An 18187-nucleotide genomic window follows, 5' to 3' on the forward strand; every position below is an offset into this window, starting at 1 on the left:
GAGACTCTGTCTCAAAAAAAAAAAAAAAAAAAAAAAAAGAACATTTATGATTCATGGGAGGAGGTCAAAATATCAACATTAACAGGAATTTGGAAGAAGTTGATTCCAACCCTCATGGTTGACTTTGAGGGGCTCAAGACTTCTGTGGAAGAAATAACTACAGACGTGGTGGAAATAGCAAGAGAACTAGAATCAGAAGTGGAGCCTAAAAATGGGACTAAATTGCTGAAATCTCATAATTAAACTCAAATGGACGAGGAGTTGCTTCTTACAGATGAGCAAAGAAAGTGGTTTCTTGAGATGGAATCTACTCCTGGTGAAGATGCTATAAACAATATTGAAATGACAACAAAGGATTTAGAATATTACATAAACTTAGTTGATAAAACAGTGGCAGGGTTTGAGAGGATTGGTTCCAATTTTGAAAGAAGTTTACTGTTGGTCAAATGCTATCAAACAGCATTGCATGCTACAGAAAAATCTGTCATGAAAAGAAGAGTCAATCAATGCAACAAACTTCATTGTTGTCTTATTTTAAGAAATTGCCACAGCAACCCCAACCTCCAGCAACCACTACCCTGATCAGTCAGTAACCACCAACATCGAGGCAAGACCCTCCACCAGCAAAAAGATTATGGCTTGCTGAGGGATCAGATGATCATTAGCATTTTTTAAGCAATAAAATAGTTTTAAATTAAGACATACACACTGTTTTTTTAGTCATAATGCTATTGCACACTTAATAGACTACAATAATAGTGTAAGGATAATTTTTATATGCGCTGGGAAACCAAAGAATTTGTGTGCCTTGCTTTATTGCAATATTCACTTTATTGCGGTGGTCTAGAACCAAACTTGTAACACATCTGGGGTATGCTTGTATCTAAGTGTCTTTTTTTACTGTAAATTCAGTAAACATGAAGGCTTAAACATGAAGGAGATGCTTACATTATGTCATTAGCATGAAAAAAATGTTCGTTACTGCCATATTAAAGAAACCAGATCCTCCAAGTGCTGGCTCAGGAAAACATTGACACTCACAAGAATTTCCCTTTGTAGCCCTGACCCACATTTGCAGCTGACAGACTGATTTCTTACTTTCTTATAGCCATCTGCTCACCTCCCTAGTCTGGTGGTACTGGGCCTGTTTCACAAGAAGCTGAGAACAAGGAATAAAGGCTTTGAGAGGTCACACATTCACTCTTCCCTAGTTTCCACAACCAACCCAGCCCCACTTTCTGGACTCTGGGTCCACGTCCTTTCCATTCGAAGGGACTAAAGTGGCATCAGCAGCCGACACATCCAGCATTCGAGACAGCCCCACTTCCAGCCACGAGCCCCGTCCAATCACAGTGTGCAGCTGTGGGCAACATCTGCAAACTCTGCATTCGGAAACACTTTGCGTATGTGCTTCCTAGGGACTCGGTGCACATCAGGAGCAAAAGGACTTGTCCTTCCCAAGGTCATGAGGCCTGTTGCAGGGCCTTGTTCCCTCATCTTCCTCCAGCTGCTGGGACTTTCAACTCACTCATGGTCTCCTTCCTTATACACCTGCCTCCTTTCCCCATGTCCCTCCTCCCTCGCCGCCACTTCCTCCTTAGCCACCCCTGTCCAGAGCCTGCTGGTGTTGGCTCAGGCAAGGCCTCCAAGCGTCTCCTATGCACCCTCTAGATGAATCTATGTCCCTTGAGCCATCTGTGCCTCCATTTCTTCAGCTGCAAAATGAGTATCGTTAGCACTCCTATCTTATGGGTCTTTCCTAAAATGAGAAAATGTGTACAAGATGTTTAGGATAAGGGCAGGCCAGCAGTAGCAGTTGGCCACCCCGTGGGTCCCAGCCACTGTCACCTCTCGCTGAAACCGATGAACAGGGTCCTAACTCAGCTCCGTGCTCCATTCCCACCTCCTCCAATCCGTTCCCCACACAGCTTCCTAAGTCTAACCCGGATCCTTCCTCTGCTTAAAACCCTTTAATGACTCCCCACCGGATTTGGTGTAAGGCCTGAACTCCTCACCGTGGCCAGGTTACAAGGCCCCGCTCAGCCTTGCCCGGCCCATTTCTTCTCCATACCCTCTCCCTGCTGAGCAAACTCCAGCCACATGAGCTTTCCCTGGTGCCTCGGGCCTGGGCCCTGGCCGTTCTCTCTGCCTTGTGCCCTCGCATCCTTCCCACCACGTCTCCCCTGCCAGCTACTCTCATCCTTCAGATTGCAGCCTCATGCTGCCCTCCTCAGAGCGGGCCTCCTTCATCACTCTACAGAAGGTAGATCTGCTCCCTCCCTGTTATGGATTGAACGTTTGTTCAACCATATGTTGAAGCCCCAACCCTCAATGTGAAAGTATTTGAAGATAGAGCCTTTACAGAGGTCATTAAAGTTAAATGAGGTCATAAGGATAGGGCTCTAATCCAAATGGATTCATGTATTTATGTTCGTAAGAAGAGACACCAGATCTCTGTGTGCGTATGTGTGTGTGGGCACAAAGAATAGGTCGTGTGAGCACACAGTGAGATGGAACTGCCTACAAGCCGAGAGAAGAGGCCTCAGGATAAAACCTACCTTATGGACACCCCGACCTCAGACTTCCAGCCTCCAGGACTATTGTTCAAGCCGCCCAGTCCGTGGCATTGTGCTATAGCAGCTTGAGCTGACTGAGACACTCCCTCGTCCCCACTCTCTACTAACTGCTTGCCCCTTCAAGGCAGCTGTCTCTGTTTGTAACCAGTGTCACTGTCTTTGCCTATTTCCTGCCACTGGAATGTTGCTCTGTGGTCACCATCACCTTCCCCAGGCCTAGAAAAGGGCCTGGCACACAATAAGTATCCACAGAGCAAATCAGTGAGTCAATGAATCCATCAGTCAGAGACTACATACTTCTAGCCAGGGAGAGAGGAGTTGAATCTGTTTCTCATACCTTGGTAGGTGCCCTAACAAGGGAGCTGCTCTTCCCAGGATAGACTCTACAATCACTACCCTCTAAATCAAAAATATTTTTCTACTTCTTGGCTTATAGCCACCAAAATGAATTTAAGTTAGCTTATCAGAATACAGACAATAGAATAGACACCAAAGGAGGAAATGATAAAAATAAATAAATAAATAAGATGAAGCCTCTTAGATGTCAGCATGCATGTCTCAGACACCTGCTGGGCCAGGCCACACTCCAGCTCTGAACACCCCAGCAGCCATTGCAAAGAAGGTGGCCCAGGCAGCTGTGACATATAGATCATCCACCAGACACAAAGAAAGAGTTCTTTGGAAGAAGTAGCTCTTGCCAAGCAAGATCAGCTCAGCACTGACTCCCCATTCAGTCCTCCCATGGAAGATAAACCCTGAGCAGCATCCTTAAAGAAAACTCCAGGAAGGGCTTCCAGCAGCAATTCCTCCCAAGCTGCTTCACGGGAGCACACAGCATTGATTCATAGCCCAGTGCCGGACAAGCTGTTCTGACGGCAGCAAAACAGTGAGGTTGGGAATGCACTTTGCACATATACAATCCTCTGTCTCCACACAGACAGCACCCTCATAAAGTAAACTACCCTTTGTAAAACTCAAGTGATCTGAGCCAATGACACACTGCTGAAGAATTGCAACCTGAAAGCTGAGGGTCTGGCCCCGTGGAGGCAGCTCAGAGCTGGGGGCAGCTGCCAGAGCCACTGCACAGGCAAGGAACCCTCGTTGGTGTGTCCTGTTGGCATCTGCTCCCCTCTTGGCCTGGAAATAGGCCCTTCTCTTCCCTCCATCCAATGTCACAAGTAAGATGGATGGTCCCCCTCCCTCACCCCAGCATCAAGATGTATCCAGGTCTTCACAAAGCCAACCCTTGTTGCTAGTAACAGCTTAGAAAGTGAGACCCCCAAATGAGTGCTTTATTCCATAGGTGACAGATACACGGCAGGTGTAACAACTGCGCGTGTTTCCATGGAGCAGGCGGCCACTCTCGCTGGTTGAGCCTGCAGTTCAAACAAAATCCTTTCCCTGCACAAGCTTCCCATCCCACCCTAAAGCTGATCTCCCACCCAAGAGCACATTTCATAGGCTGGGGTGACATTGCTAACACATCCTCTGAAATGCTTTAAGAGATGACTGTCTTTTAACAGTCTGGACCAAACCCACGATAACCCAGACTCTGCAAACAGTTGACCGTCTCTGACCTTGTCTTGCCGTGGTTGCATGTCTGGCCCCTTGGGAGTTCCTTAGCTTCCCCTGCTGCGTGCTCGTACTCTCCACTGCCTCCTGCTCCGGGCATGCGGTTGAAAAGCAGTGTCCTGCAGCTCAGCCAGCATCATGGGCACATCCCGTGTCCACTGTGTCTGTTCTCCACACTTACAAAAGCACACGGAGTTTGAAAGAGTCCTAAGGAAGAGGTAGGCTAGGATGACCCACTCAAGAGCTTTTGTGGCCAGACATACATGGAACCAAAAAGGATGATGAAAGGTTTCCTTCGGGCCATTTCTATTTCATTACAGACCTCCTTGACTTCACAATCCACAAGATCCACCTCTTGTCTGCATTTCCTGTAGATTTCATCCCTAACTCATTAAACCACGCTTCTAATCTAGAATTTGGAGAAACTATTCCACCAGGCAAGATGAGGTCTCTTCATTTCTCTGGGATTCTAGCTTTGCCCATTTATCCTTTCCTGTCGTTCCCTGATTTACTTTTCTTCTTATGAAAAATTTTTTTCTAGTCCCTTGAGCCTGTAGCCTGCCTGACATCTTTTCATACCTTTCCCAAGAAAGGGGCTCTGGAGCCCAACTGCTGGAGTTCACATTCCTGGTTCTGCTACTCACTCGCTGTGCAACTTTGGACATGTTACTTAACTTCTCTGTGCCTCAGTTTTCTTAGATGTAAAACAGGCTAATAACAGTACCTGTCTCATAGGGTTGTGTGAAGATTAAATGTGTTAACATGTGTAAAGCTCTTAGCACTCTGCCTGGCATGAATTAAGAGCTACCTCAGTGTTTACTATTATTATCGAACGATGCCACATTATCAGGGTGAGCCAGACCACGACAACTTAGTACAGTTAGAAATAAAGGGAAAAGCCACACACCATGGAAACACAAAGACTAGAGCAGTTTATTGTATTGGAGAATCTGGAATGTGCCACGGAGGACTGGCATAAAGAAATAAGGAGGATTCTGATGACTTCTGGGTGTGTGTGTTATCCATGGCTGTCTGTGCAGCAAATTAACCCAGAACTTGCAGACATCAACAACGAGAGACATTTATTTTCTCACACAGTGCGTCAGGAATTTGGGAGCGGCTTAGCTGGGTATCTCTGGCTCAGGGTCTCTCCTGAAATTGCAGGCAGATGTCGGCAGGGACTGCAGTCACGGGAAGGCTTGACTTGGGCGGGAGGATCTACTTCCAACATGGTTAGTGCTGACTGTCAGCAGGAGGCTTCGGTGCTTCACATGGGGATCTCTCTGGGTTGGGGGGAGGGTGCTGCTGGACTGTCCCCATGAAAGCACAGCCAGCTTCTCCCTGAGCAAATCCCCCACGAGAGAGCCTGGTGGACGACACACCTTTGGAAGTCACCCTCAGTCTTTTCTACTAGTCATACAAATCAGAGTGGAGAAAGGAACAACAGAGGGGCGGGAGCCCCTGGGGCTATTTGGAGGCCGGATGCCACAATGGGAAGGGCAGAGCACAGACCTGTGCCAGGCGGTGCCGCGTCTGCAAAAGAATGGATGGGGACCGGGGGAGACCCTGGCACGGAGGCCTGCTTGGCCCCATCAGATGTGGTTTTGGCATAGGGGAAATTACACATAATCTTAAGCAAATTAAACTGTTACTAAATATTGTGAGCTGACAAAAAAAGTAGGAGAAGGAGAAATGGCTTTGAGGTCTTTACTTGAGTCCCAGCCTTTTTCTCTAGGCTGTGGGAAACTGCACCTCTGTAAAAGAACAACCCCCCTGGATGTGAACAGCTATGAATCCTTTTCACCAGCTCTCTGATGCCGGCTGGTTGGGTCTCCTCTGCCTTGAATTTGGGCTTGTGACAGAAACCAAAATGCTCACCTGGTGTTCCGTGCGATCACCACGTGTTCCAGTTGGCTACCCTACATTTCCTGGCTTCCTTGCAGTAAGCCAAGGCCATGGTGATTAGTTCTGGCTAAGGAAGTACAAGTGGCAGTGACCCAGGCAGAGAAGCCCATGAGTGAGTCTCCTGTCTTTCTTCACCACTACGAGGCCAAGGCGGCCACATGTCCAGAATGTGCAGCCTAAAGAAGGAAAGAGCCTGTCAGCCTTGGATCCCGAGTGACCGTGTGGAGCAGAGACCCCCTGTAGACAGACAGCATTCCCAATCAACCAACCTTGCTCTGTTAAGCCACGGAGATTCTGGGAAAATTTGTTATCGCAGTCTAATAGTCCACCCTAATAACAGAAACACTTTTGTCACTGTAATTAAATAACACTTAAAATTAAATAGCTAAGTGAATAACTTGCTCCTCCTCCAGGAGGTGAGGTCCCCAAGCTGCAGGCTCACTCTCTGTCCCCCTCCAGCCCACAGCTCCTGGCACCTGGCCTGGCACCCAGGAGGGGCTGGATGAGTATCTGTCCAGTGAAGGCTGAAGAAACCTCCAGGCCCTTCTCCCCTGTCCTGTGCTGCATCCGGCAGCTTCCAGGCTCACCAGGCCCTGCTCCTGAGAATAAGGTTGTTCAAGAAGGAGGCAGAGTAACCAGCATGAGAACACGTTAGCAGCCCCTCAGCACACACACACACACACACACACACACACACATGCACACACATGCACATGCACACACACGCACATAGGCAGAGCATGAGAACCAGTGGGTAGCAAACCAGAGTGTTTGGGTCTGATCACTGCCCCTTTCTCCTGTTCAACAGGACAGTGAGTGTCCTGCACAAAAGGACACAGGCCTCTGCATTAAGCAGAGTTCGGCTGTGATGGCGAGTCTCCATGCAAGCCTTCACAGATGGTTAGAGGTTGGGGGAAGAGAGGTGCCCACTGGCATCAGTGACAGCCACATCTCATAGCTCCCCCTTCCAGGAAAGGGGCCATCCCTCCCCTGCCCTGCCGGCCTCCGCAGCTTCAAGGGGTCACTGGCCTGGAGAGAAACAAATATGCACTGAGTCCTAGGAGAGCCCTGAATTTCAGAGCACTCTGTCCCTGAGCTCGAGTCCAGGATCCATTTTTCACAGGCACACTTTATGGTTCCCTGCAGGAGGCCAGGTCTCCAGCCCTTGTAATTCCCCAGGGAGGAGCAACGTGCCCGGATCGTAACTGCACAATATGTGCGCATCTTCTTTCCTACAAAAAAAAACCCTGAGTACCTGAGTTATGCACCTTATCGGAGACCATGTGCTGGGTGATTTTAAAATATTATTCCCCAAACACATATATATATCATGCCAAGAAACCATCAACAGTAAATTACCTCCTGCTCCAAGGGCCAGGACATGGTTACTGTCACCATGCAAGTCATTCACATAAAATTCTAAATGTCTCACATTTTATCTTGAAATTTTCCAAAATTTATTAATCTTTATGGCCATGAAAGGCAAGGAGAAATATATTTTCAGCTCGTGTGTTTTACGACCGACCCAACTGACCATGTGAAATGGCTCAGATTTATCTTCAACGTCCAGTTGCCAGCATTTATGGCAACTTTTAAACATGTCATCTTACCTTGGACGTCTCCTGGTTTGGGACACTTGGGGAGTTTACTGAGTAACTTTCATTTCAGGACCAGAGCAAATAAATGGTTTAAGCACTTTTGCAGCTCATTGGAAAGAGAATTTGAAATTCGCTTGAGGAGATTGTTAACGGTGGACCACAGAAACGAAGGGAAGGCAGAAACTCTCCCCGAATTTATGTCTCTTTCCTATGGGAATAACAGGAGAGGTTCCCTCTGCCAGAGAGAGGTTCCCACGCTCCCCGGGGTCACATCTGCTCTGTCAGAGAGGTTTAAGAAAATAGCATTCGATGGTGCCCCTATGTGCTAAAGAAAATGTTCATACTGATAAATGGAAAAGGAAGTTTAGGTTTCTTTAAAAATGGCCTTTAATGTTGTTTACTATTCAACAAGTATAAATAAACAGAATAGTCCTTGCTGTGCATGGAATTCACCTCTGTTCATTAACAACCAGGAGATGATTTTAAAAATATCATCACTTGGAACTGGAGAACATTATGTTAAGTAAAACAAGCCAGGCACAGAAAGGCAAATTTCCAATGTTCTCACTCATATGCAGGAGCTAAAAATTAAAACAATTGATCTCATGGAGACGGAGAGTAGAATGATGGTTACCAGAAGCTGAGAAGGGTAGTGGGGAAAGGGGGATACAGTGGGGATGGTTAACGGGTGCAAAAATATAGTTAGAATGAACAAGATCTAATATTTGATAGCACAACAAGGTGACTATCATCAATAATAACTTACTGTATATTTAAAAATAACTAAAAGAGTGGAATTGGAATGTTCCCAACACAAAGAAATCCTTGATAAATGCTTGAGGTGATGGACACCCCAATCTCCCTGATTTGATTATTACCCATTGTATGCCTGTATCCAAACATCGCCTGTACCCCATAAATATAGACAACTAATACATACCCATAATAACTGAAAAAAAAATTTTTAAACAAAAATTAAAAAAAATAACCCTAAGGAAAAAAAGTCATTTTATCAAAAAGACAGCTGCACTAGAATGTTTATTGCAACTTACTGTATATTTAAAAATAACTAAAAGAGTGGAATTGGAATGTTCCCAACACAAAGAAATCCTTGATAAATGCTTGAGGTGATGGATACCCCAATCTCCCTGATTTGATTATTACCCATTGTATGCCTGTATCCAAACATCGCCTGTACCCCATAAATATAGACAACTCATACCCATAATAACTGAAAAAAAATTTTTAAACAAAAATTAAAAAAAATAACCCTAAGGAAAAAAAGTCATTTTATCAAAAAGACAGCTGCACTAGAATGTTTATTGCAGCACAATTCACAATTGCAAAGATGTGGAATGAACCTAAGTGTCCATCAACTGGTGAGTGGATAAAGAAAATGTGGTGTATATGTACCATGGAGCACTACTCCACCATAAAAAGGAAGGAAATAATGTCTTTTGCAGCAACTTGGATGGCACTAGAGACCATTATCCTAAGTGAAGTATTTCCGGAATGGAAAAGTAAATGCCACATGTTCTCACTAATAAGTGGGAGCTAAATCATGGGCACACGTGGGCACAAAGAGATGTAAAGGACATTGGAAACCAAGAAAGGGAGGCTGGGAGGAGGGTGAGGGATAAAAACTTAGTACTTGAGGGTACAGTGAACACTATTCTGGTGACGGGCATACTAAAGCTCTGATTTCAGAATTATACAATATACCGTGTAACAAAAACATTTGTACCCACTTAATATTTTGCAATAAAATTAAATAAAATTAAATTAAATTGAAAAACCATAACATAGAAAAACGACAAGCACCTACAGGCCTCAAACTCAGTACGTAATCCGTGTCTAGTTTGGTCAAGAACGCAGAAGCTTTGGTTGGTTCTCCCTTCACCCCTCTCTTCCTTCAGGCCTGTGTTCCCCAGAGTCCTGGGTCCTTCCTTGATGCATTTCTCCTTTCCCTCTCCTGTCCCTGGGCTCAGTGTACTCTGCCACCCAATCAACCTTCCTTAAAGTTGGCTTTATGATGTCACCTCCAGGCTCAAACACCTGTACGCTTCTCACTGCCTAGCCCAGAAGTCAAAGTTGAAACCTGTTTGTCTACCTCAGGGCAGAAATCAGCTGTCTGTGTATGTCTCTGATCTTACCTCCTATCATTCACAGCAGGAGACAGCCACTCCACGTGGCCCAGTGAACCCGACACACAACAGCCCTCAGACTTTGCTTATGGCATCTCCACAACCAGAAAGCCCCAATCCTTCCTCAAGTCTCCTCACCTGTCCAGATTTGGAGGAGCCTGGACAAGCTTACCCCACCCCTGTAGATCCCCACAGACATGCAGGCCTGAGGCAGCGGGGCCATGCTCTGGGCACCATCCCCTCCGAGCTCCACCCTCCCTAACCTATGTTGGACGCTTAGCCTCACGCTGTATTTGATCATTCTGTATATGACGCATCTCCTTCATGAGATTGTACACCTGAGGACAAGTACCATGGCCCACACATAATTATCCTCCCTGGGATCCGGCCTGGTGCTTACAAAGAGTAATTCCCGAAAACTTTCCAAACAGGTTTGGAAAGACACAACTAAATTTATCTACAAAAATAAAATAGGCAATAAGCTAGAAAAAGTAATGCAAACGCATTCACTTCATAGAATCCTGTGAAGAGTTCATACATGTTAATATAAGTCATGATAGTGTGGAATTGTGATCACCTCACTGAAGAGTGTCGTCCGAAGAGTCTCTGTGGTAATATATCTGTGAGGTTCTGGAACCGCCCAGCACATACCCTGAGCTCCGCAAGAGCAAGCGGAAGGCAGGCAGCCTACTGTGGTGCCCCATGGGGTTGAAGCTGCATTCCGTGGGCTAATGAGAATGCATATTAGATTTGCATTTCTAAAATCATTCAGCCTGGCTGGGAAACACCCTGTTTCTTTTAAGTACAGTTGGTTTGCTCCTTCTCTGATTCAGTGAGCCAATCTTCAGTGGCCAGATTTAAAAGCCAGCATTCACAGCTCTCTGTGCTCAGTGCCTAAGGGCCAGCCCTTTTGGAGTGGAAAAGTAAAACCTCCTTTGGCTCTGTGCTACCCCTTCATCTGTCACCAGGGCCTTGGGGCCCCACAGGGCAAGCTGAAAATAGAGCCAGAAAGATGTCTGTCTCCACTTTCATCTCTGAGGAGTCAGAGCGCCTGTGAGCACGCTTCAAGCCTCCTAACCCCGCGACAGCAAAGACTCCTGGCCACCTGGCATCAGGAGCCTCACCCAGAGAGCATGCTTGCTCTCATCCTAAATAGCAGGCTGTCTGCTTGCCAGGAAGAATAAGGGACACAACACGGAAACAAAAAGAGAAGGCAAGGAGACCATAAAGGAAAAACTGCAATTAAAAACAAATACGAGACTTAAGAGATTTGTGACTCAGGTGGCTCTCGCGGGCACTTGCAAGTGTCCTCAGACAGCCTGGAATCGTGTCTTTAAGTGTGAGATGCTCGCAAACCTGAAAGGGCCAATTGGCCTTCTCTGCTCCAAACGACACTCTGTTCTAGATATGGAACTTTCCGATTGCCTCTTGTGTGAGTTTCCCAGGGCCATAACAAACTACCATAGACTAAGTGGCTTGGACAAAAGAAATGTATTGCTGCACAGTCTGCAGGCTGGAAGTCCAAGAACAGGTGTCAGCAGGGTTGGTTCCTTCTGAGGTGTGAGGGAGAATCTGTTCCCTGCTTCTCGTCTGGTTCCTGGTGTTGTCCTGGTGATCTTTGGCATCCCCAGGCTTGTGGGTGCATCGCTCAGATCTCTGCCGTCATCTTCACATATATCCTCCCTGTGTGCAGCCCTCTCTGTGTCCAGATTTTCTCTTTTCATAAGGACACCAGTCATATTGGATTGGGGCCCAGCCTAACAACCTCATCCTAACTTGATCATCTGCAAAGACTATTTCCAAAGAAGGTCACATTTACAGGTATGGGGGTAAGGAATTCAGCATCTTTTGGGGGGACACAGTTCAACTCCTGACACCTCTCAAACATAAAAGGTTTACATGGATGCTATCACTGATGGTATTACTTGACAAGAGGCACAAATAAAATCAGATAACAAGGGCTACTCCGACAGCCATTCATTTCCCTTGGATCTGGGCACAGGCAGGAAAAGTGGTATGAACAACAGCTAAAGAGCCTGAAGGATCGAGGCTTGGGTGTGAGACCCCACCTTGGTCTGCAGCCATGCACATGAGAGCCCCACCCCGCCCCTCCTGCCCCACAACTGCCACCATCGAGACCTGGAGGCTCAGAGCAAAGCCAGATGGCCAGAGCGGGGGAGCTCTCCTCATATAACTCAGGCCCTGAAGTGTATGTTCCTTAATTAATTTCTCCTGAAAGATCAAATATCTTCCCTAAAAGAATAAAAGATTTAAAAGTAACTTCATGTTCACACATCACAGACTATGAGAAGGATTTCTCATTTGTTCCTTCCACCTATTTTTTTAAATCCAAGACTCTCCTAGAAGTACAGCTTCCCCCAGTTACCCCACATTTTGGGGGGTCACCCTACTAATTGTCACCAAGCTTCTAGCATAGCAGATAACATATCCATATCACGTAATGCAACCAGACGTCAAGGGGCATCGCTCTCCCAGTGTCAAGGTCATCGAACGATCAGGATTGGCCCGTGAGTTGGCAGGAGATGCTCTCCAGTGGATGTCCACCACTGGAAAGGTCCATCCATTCACTTGTTCACTGATTAATATCTACCCAGAACATACGCTATTGTATTAGTTTGCTAGGGCTGCCATGACTGAGTGACTTAAACAACAGAAATTTATTGTCTCACAGTTCTCAAGGCCAGAAATAAGAGATCAAGGCATCAGCAGGATCAAGGCCTTACAAAGGCTGTGAGGGAGAATCTGCTCATGCCTCTTTCCCACCTCCTGGCAGGTTGCTGGCAACCTTTGGCACTCCTTGGCTTGTAGATGCACCACCCTGATCTCTGCCTTCACCTCACATGACATTCCTTCTCTCTGCATATCTGTTTCCAAATTCCCCCTTTTTATAAGGACACCGGTCGTATTGAATCAGGGCCTGCTCTAAAGACCTTTTTTTAACTTGATTATCTCTATAAAGGCCCTGCCTCCAAATAATGTCATATTCTGAGGTCCTGGGGGTTAAGACTTCAACATATGGATTTTGGAGATACACAGTTCAACCCAAAGCCTTCTGTGCCCAGCACCACACTAGCCCTGGGGATAGAGAAATGAGTAACATGTGGCCCAGGGAATGAAGCACTCGCCTCTCAGTGGGGAAAACCCGCGGCTGCGTCCCCCTCTGTTATTACAGTTGTAACCCATAATATTGCACCGGACATAAGACCAGTGCGAGTCCAGATGCCCAGGACCTGAAGAACCAGCGGCTGCACTCCAGGATAATACCTTTTACAACAGGTAAGCAGATGAGGTTAGGGGAAGATTTTCAGATTGTACAGGATGAAAATCTAGGAAACAACGTCTGGGAGGGATGTAAACCATAGATTCCAGCAGCACATAGGAGGGAGGCTCAGGTCCAAGTCCAGGGTGAGAGAGGCCCTAATAGAGGACGGAACACAGGTGAGAGAGCTGCTCGCCCCATTCCAGCATGCGGAGGCTGCCAGGTAACGCAGGGACACTGAGCCGGGCGGGTCCCTGCGGAAAGGGCAGGAGTGTGAGGGGGTGGGGTGAAGGGGCACTGGCCGAGGACACTCGGGCAGAAAGAGCAGCCAGAGACACGGTGGAACGACAGTTCCTGAGCCTGTGTCTGAGAAGCTTGATTTTGCACATTGTTTCAGGTGGTTTCTTGTCACTGAGCTGGTGTATGTGGGAAGTGAAAGTGTAAAATACGGTGGTTTCAGAAACAGGGTGTTTATGCACCTAAAAAGTTTTGAAAACTCCTTGATAGGCTAGCAAACAACTGTACATGTTAAAAAAAAAAAAAGTTAAGTAAAATAATGTAATTAAGTTTCATAACTTCTGATCATTTCAAAGAAACCCCAAGAGCATTGAAAGGTGAGTTTATTTTTGCTAATATAGTTTGGAATTGGCTGCCACATAAAGGACTAAATATGAAAAAGAACTGATCTAAAATTTAATCTGTGTCATAGGAAAAGGGAAAAATCTCTCTTCATTCTTCTTTCTCTTTTCTTCCCCTTAAGGAGACATGGTGGGATTTCTTGAGACATTGGGTTCTTCTCTCTCCCCTGGGTCCTCTCCCGGGTCATGTAACATGGTCATTCCCTGTTCCCTGCTTCAGCCAAAGGTGACCGAACAAAGAGCAGAGGAAATGGACGCCTTCGCCTTTACCTTTGGGTGCAAAGCGTAGGCCCTGGGTAAGACAGGCCTCAGGAGGAATAGTTGGCCCTTCAAGTGAAGTCTTTGGCCTCAGCCACACAGAGGTCTCCTGAGTGGGGCAGAGGGTCGTGCAGAGGCTGCAGGGTCCTGGGAAGGGCCTGTGCCCTGGAGAGTGCCCTATCCCCACTTCGTGCAGTTTCAGGGATCAATGAACAGAAGGGAACCCTCGGATCCCAAGGCACAGGCCAGGGTGGAAGCAAAACCCTAAAGTTCCCCAGGAGAGGCAGGCAGAGAAATGCCTATGTAGCGATTCAGAACCAATAAGCTAGACCCAATTTCACACAGACTCTCTCTAGGACAGGTGGGAGGTCCTGGGAACATCCCTGGAGCTCCAAGTGGGTGACTTGTGGCCCAGAGAGAGTAGGCTGGGAACAGAGTTTGTTGGGAGGTGAGAACAAGCAATGACAGCGGCTGCTGGCAGGGCCCGGAAGGAAAGGAAGGAAAGCACCTCCCAGGCCCCGAGCGGAGTGATGCCAGCTTCACCCAGGACCAGGTGGCCAGCCCAGCACCAGCATCTGACACATCAGGGACCCCAGCTGACCAAGAATCATTTGCCTCTACTTGTGCAGAGTGGAACCATGGAAATTAGATTATGTTACACAAAAGCATTTCCTTCACGCCTAGCTTCTGGGTCTGAGATTTACATCTGCCCTAAAATGCATGGCTGTGGAATTGCTGCGGGATCTCCTTATCCACCTGGGGAAGCACAGGGCTGGGCAGCAGTGTGCAGTGCCTCGGCCTGGCCTTCACCCAACAGCTCAAGGAAGAGGTGGGAGGGAAGACAGGGAGTCAACGATTTGAAAGCAAAGCAAACAAAAGCAATAAGGAAAGAGGGGGGATGGGGAACATCCCACTGTCTTTTCCCATGACTCCTGAGGGTCGGGAGTTCTGGGCCCTCCCATGTAACCACTACTTCCTGCTCCATCTCAACATCTGTGTTGTTTGCAAAGAAAGTGAGCTCCGTAAGGTCAAGGGCTTGGCCCTGGGTGCATTTAGGTATTTAACAGAGCACCAGGTGTGACTATGTTGAAAGGGACAATATTAGACTTTTCGACCTGGGTGACTGAGGAGCTCACAGGAGTCCCACTGAAGGTCCCACATGCCCTGGGACTGCCCCTTCTGGGGATTCCAGTCTGGCCTCTTGGCAGTGGGTGTATGTGCAACACAGCCACCAGGTAGAAGAGAGGAGCCCTCCTGGTAACCACCCCTGCACCAGCAAGAGGGAGCACCAGCCTCACGCCCACTGTCTCCTCTGGCCACAGGGCACCTCACCTACTTCAGCCACCTTCTGAGTGACCCAGAGGAGCAGGCCAAAAAAGCCATCCAGGCCCCAGCCCCAGCATCCCTGAACCTCCAACCCAGCCCTGGACTTTTGACTTTCAGACTTCTTTAGGGTAGGACAAGAAAAATCCCATTTCTTTTAAACCTCTGCTATTTGGGTTTTCCTTTATTTGCAGCCTACACAAGCCCTGGCTGCTCCTGTCTGGAGATGGAGCCCGTGAGCGGGGCCTTGGAGCGGCGGCATCTCTCACCTCCCTTCCAGCCCACAGCTCCCAGCGCACAGACTCCTCCTGTGACTATGTGGAAGGCATCCGGCTTTGCAAAACCACCGCTAGACAGACCTTCTGGAAAGGGCTCTTTGAGGCCACAGATTGACACTGTCAGTCAACCCCTCCTGGATTCTGTTTCCTGACTTGCACCCTCTATTCGGGTCATCTGGTTACGCTGAGCCCTTGACCTTGGGGAACTCACTTTCTTTCTTGAATTCTCCAAGAATGTCCCTTATTTATGAAACAATAGTGCTGGTTCTACGGAAGGAGGTTTTAAGTCTCTCAGGGCTCTAAAATCCTTGTGCCTTCTTAACCACAGCACACATGCTCAAGAGAACTAGAGTTGCCAGGAAATCATTTCTAAATCAGGGCTCCAACAAATCCAGGTTACACAGCATGGCCTATTTCCAACAAGCTTCACTTAAAGTCACCCTGCATGGAAGGAGACCTGTCTTAGCACGGGCTGCCATGAGCAAACCTTATTCCATGTCAAGCAGAACACAGATGCCTGAAGAAAGCCAGACACCCTTTCCTGATGCCTCATGATCATCCATGGAGGGAGAAACAAAAGGTGGAAAATCTATTCCATCTTCCTATGCTTGGAGAGGAAAGCGTAATTGTCTGGATGTGTGCATGGCCTGGCAAACAAAGGGAGAAATATCATGTCTACTGATTTCAGGAGATTATTTTAGTTGCCACATTTCTAAGGAATATTGGCATCCCCATGGGGGCTGACCCCTGAGTGACCAGCAACATACTCAGATGGACAAGGAAGGGGAAGGACCCAGGCTGTGGGCAGAACACACTTGACTCCAGCCAGTCGCATGAGCAGGTCACAGACAGAAGACACCTGTGGGCACTCAGTGAATATTGAAGGACATGGCATTGGTACCGGAAGAAAGGAAAGTTAATGTCTAGCAGAAGGTTCAGAGCAAACTTCCCACAGCACAGATAAGGGGAACTCTTTCTCCCATGCATGGCCCTTTGGGCAGAGGGTCACCAAGAGTGCAGGTCTTTTCTGTTGGCAGGTATCCCTCAATTCTGGACTCTTCCACTTTCCTGGGTTACAAATCATCCAAAATTCGCCTCCATGGGGACCTCAGTGTGGATCCCTCACTGTCAGACTGGACACAGCTTTTCAGAGCATCCCCCAAATAAAACCAGTGCCGCAAGTGCTAAGCTGATAAGAAATGGAAATTTGAGTAGAGTCCATGTACCACGCAGGGAAGACGCATAGTCCCACCCAGGACCATGCCCAGAAGGGAGAAGGGGTGCTTGCAGGACGGGCTGGTTTTGTGTGTGCAGCAGCCATGAGGACTGTCACGGGGGGCATATGGGCAGGCAGAGGAGATGCACGTAAGACAAGAGGGCTTTAAAAAGATGCTGATTCCACTGCTCCGCATTTGGCCACGCCACCAAAGGCTTCTGCCAAATAGTTTGGCTCACAAATATTCACCACAGGAGACTATCTGAGCACTAAAATGCAAACAAAAAATAATCAAAAACCAAGTACCTCAGACAGCTGGATGAAAAGATGCATCTGCACAAGCCAGCAAGTGTGTGTGCAGGCCACAGTGTCACAAGAAACACAACTTGGCTGCTCATGACTTCTGGAAGGATCCTTGTCAAAGATTTCAAATGCTGTATGCAGTTGGCACATGGCTGCTAAGCTTCTAATTTTGTGACCTTTAAGAAGGTCACAAATGAGCAAGACACTTCATAGATTTTTAAAGGGAATTATAGGCAAAGCTCAACATTGATGCAGTGGTTGGCAAGATTTTACCCAGTTAAAAACAGACCTTGACAGGATTCACATCTAAGGACACTAAGAGAAGGGAGTTTGAGGCTGTTTTCACAGGAAAAACACCAACTAGTGCCATGATGCCACTCATCCATGCTGACTAATTGATGTTTTCAAGCTTTTTTTCTAAAATCACCTTGGATTTATGTAGCACCCATCTTCCTGCAATTGTCTCCCAAAAGCCTTAGGACTTCATCTCCTTTGCATTTGCACATCACCTTGGAGTTACACCTGTTCCCCCTTCCCAAAGACCATCACAGCCACACGTTAATGCCCCTGCCTCCAGCCTCCATCTGCCCCCAAGGGATAATAAGAAAGCATTGCTTCCAGACCCTCATCTGGTATACACTGTGAAACCACCCCCCGCCAATGGCCACTACTCTGTAGGCCACCTCCTCCAAAGCCCTCAGGTCTCAGCAGGAAACCTCTTCCTCCAGGGCACCTGTCATTGACTCCCAACTGCCTCAGTTTCCCCCATGAAAATACTCTACATTGCACTCATGCTGCATTTCAATTGTTCTGAGTGTATATTATTTTCCTATGGCTGCTGTAACAAACTACTACAAATTCAGTGTCTTCAAACAACACAGATTTACTCCCTTACAGTTCCGGAGGTCAGAAGTCTGAAATGGGTCTTATACAGCTGAAATCAAGGTGTCAGCAGTGTTAGTTCCTTTTGGAGGCTCCAGAGAAGAGTCTGTTCCATGCCTCTTTCAGCTGCTAGATCTGCCAGCATGCCTTGGCTTGTAGCCACATCAGGCCAGTCTTTGCTTCTGTTGTCACATTGCCTTCTACACCAATCACC

The sequence above is a fragment of the Propithecus coquereli genome, unplaced genomic scaffold (assembly GCF_000956105.1).
Source record: "Propithecus coquereli isolate 6110/MARCELLA unplaced genomic scaffold, Pcoq_1.0 Scaffold171, whole genome shotgun sequence".
Lineage (NCBI taxonomy): Eukaryota > Metazoa > Chordata > Mammalia > Primates > Indriidae > Propithecus > Propithecus coquereli.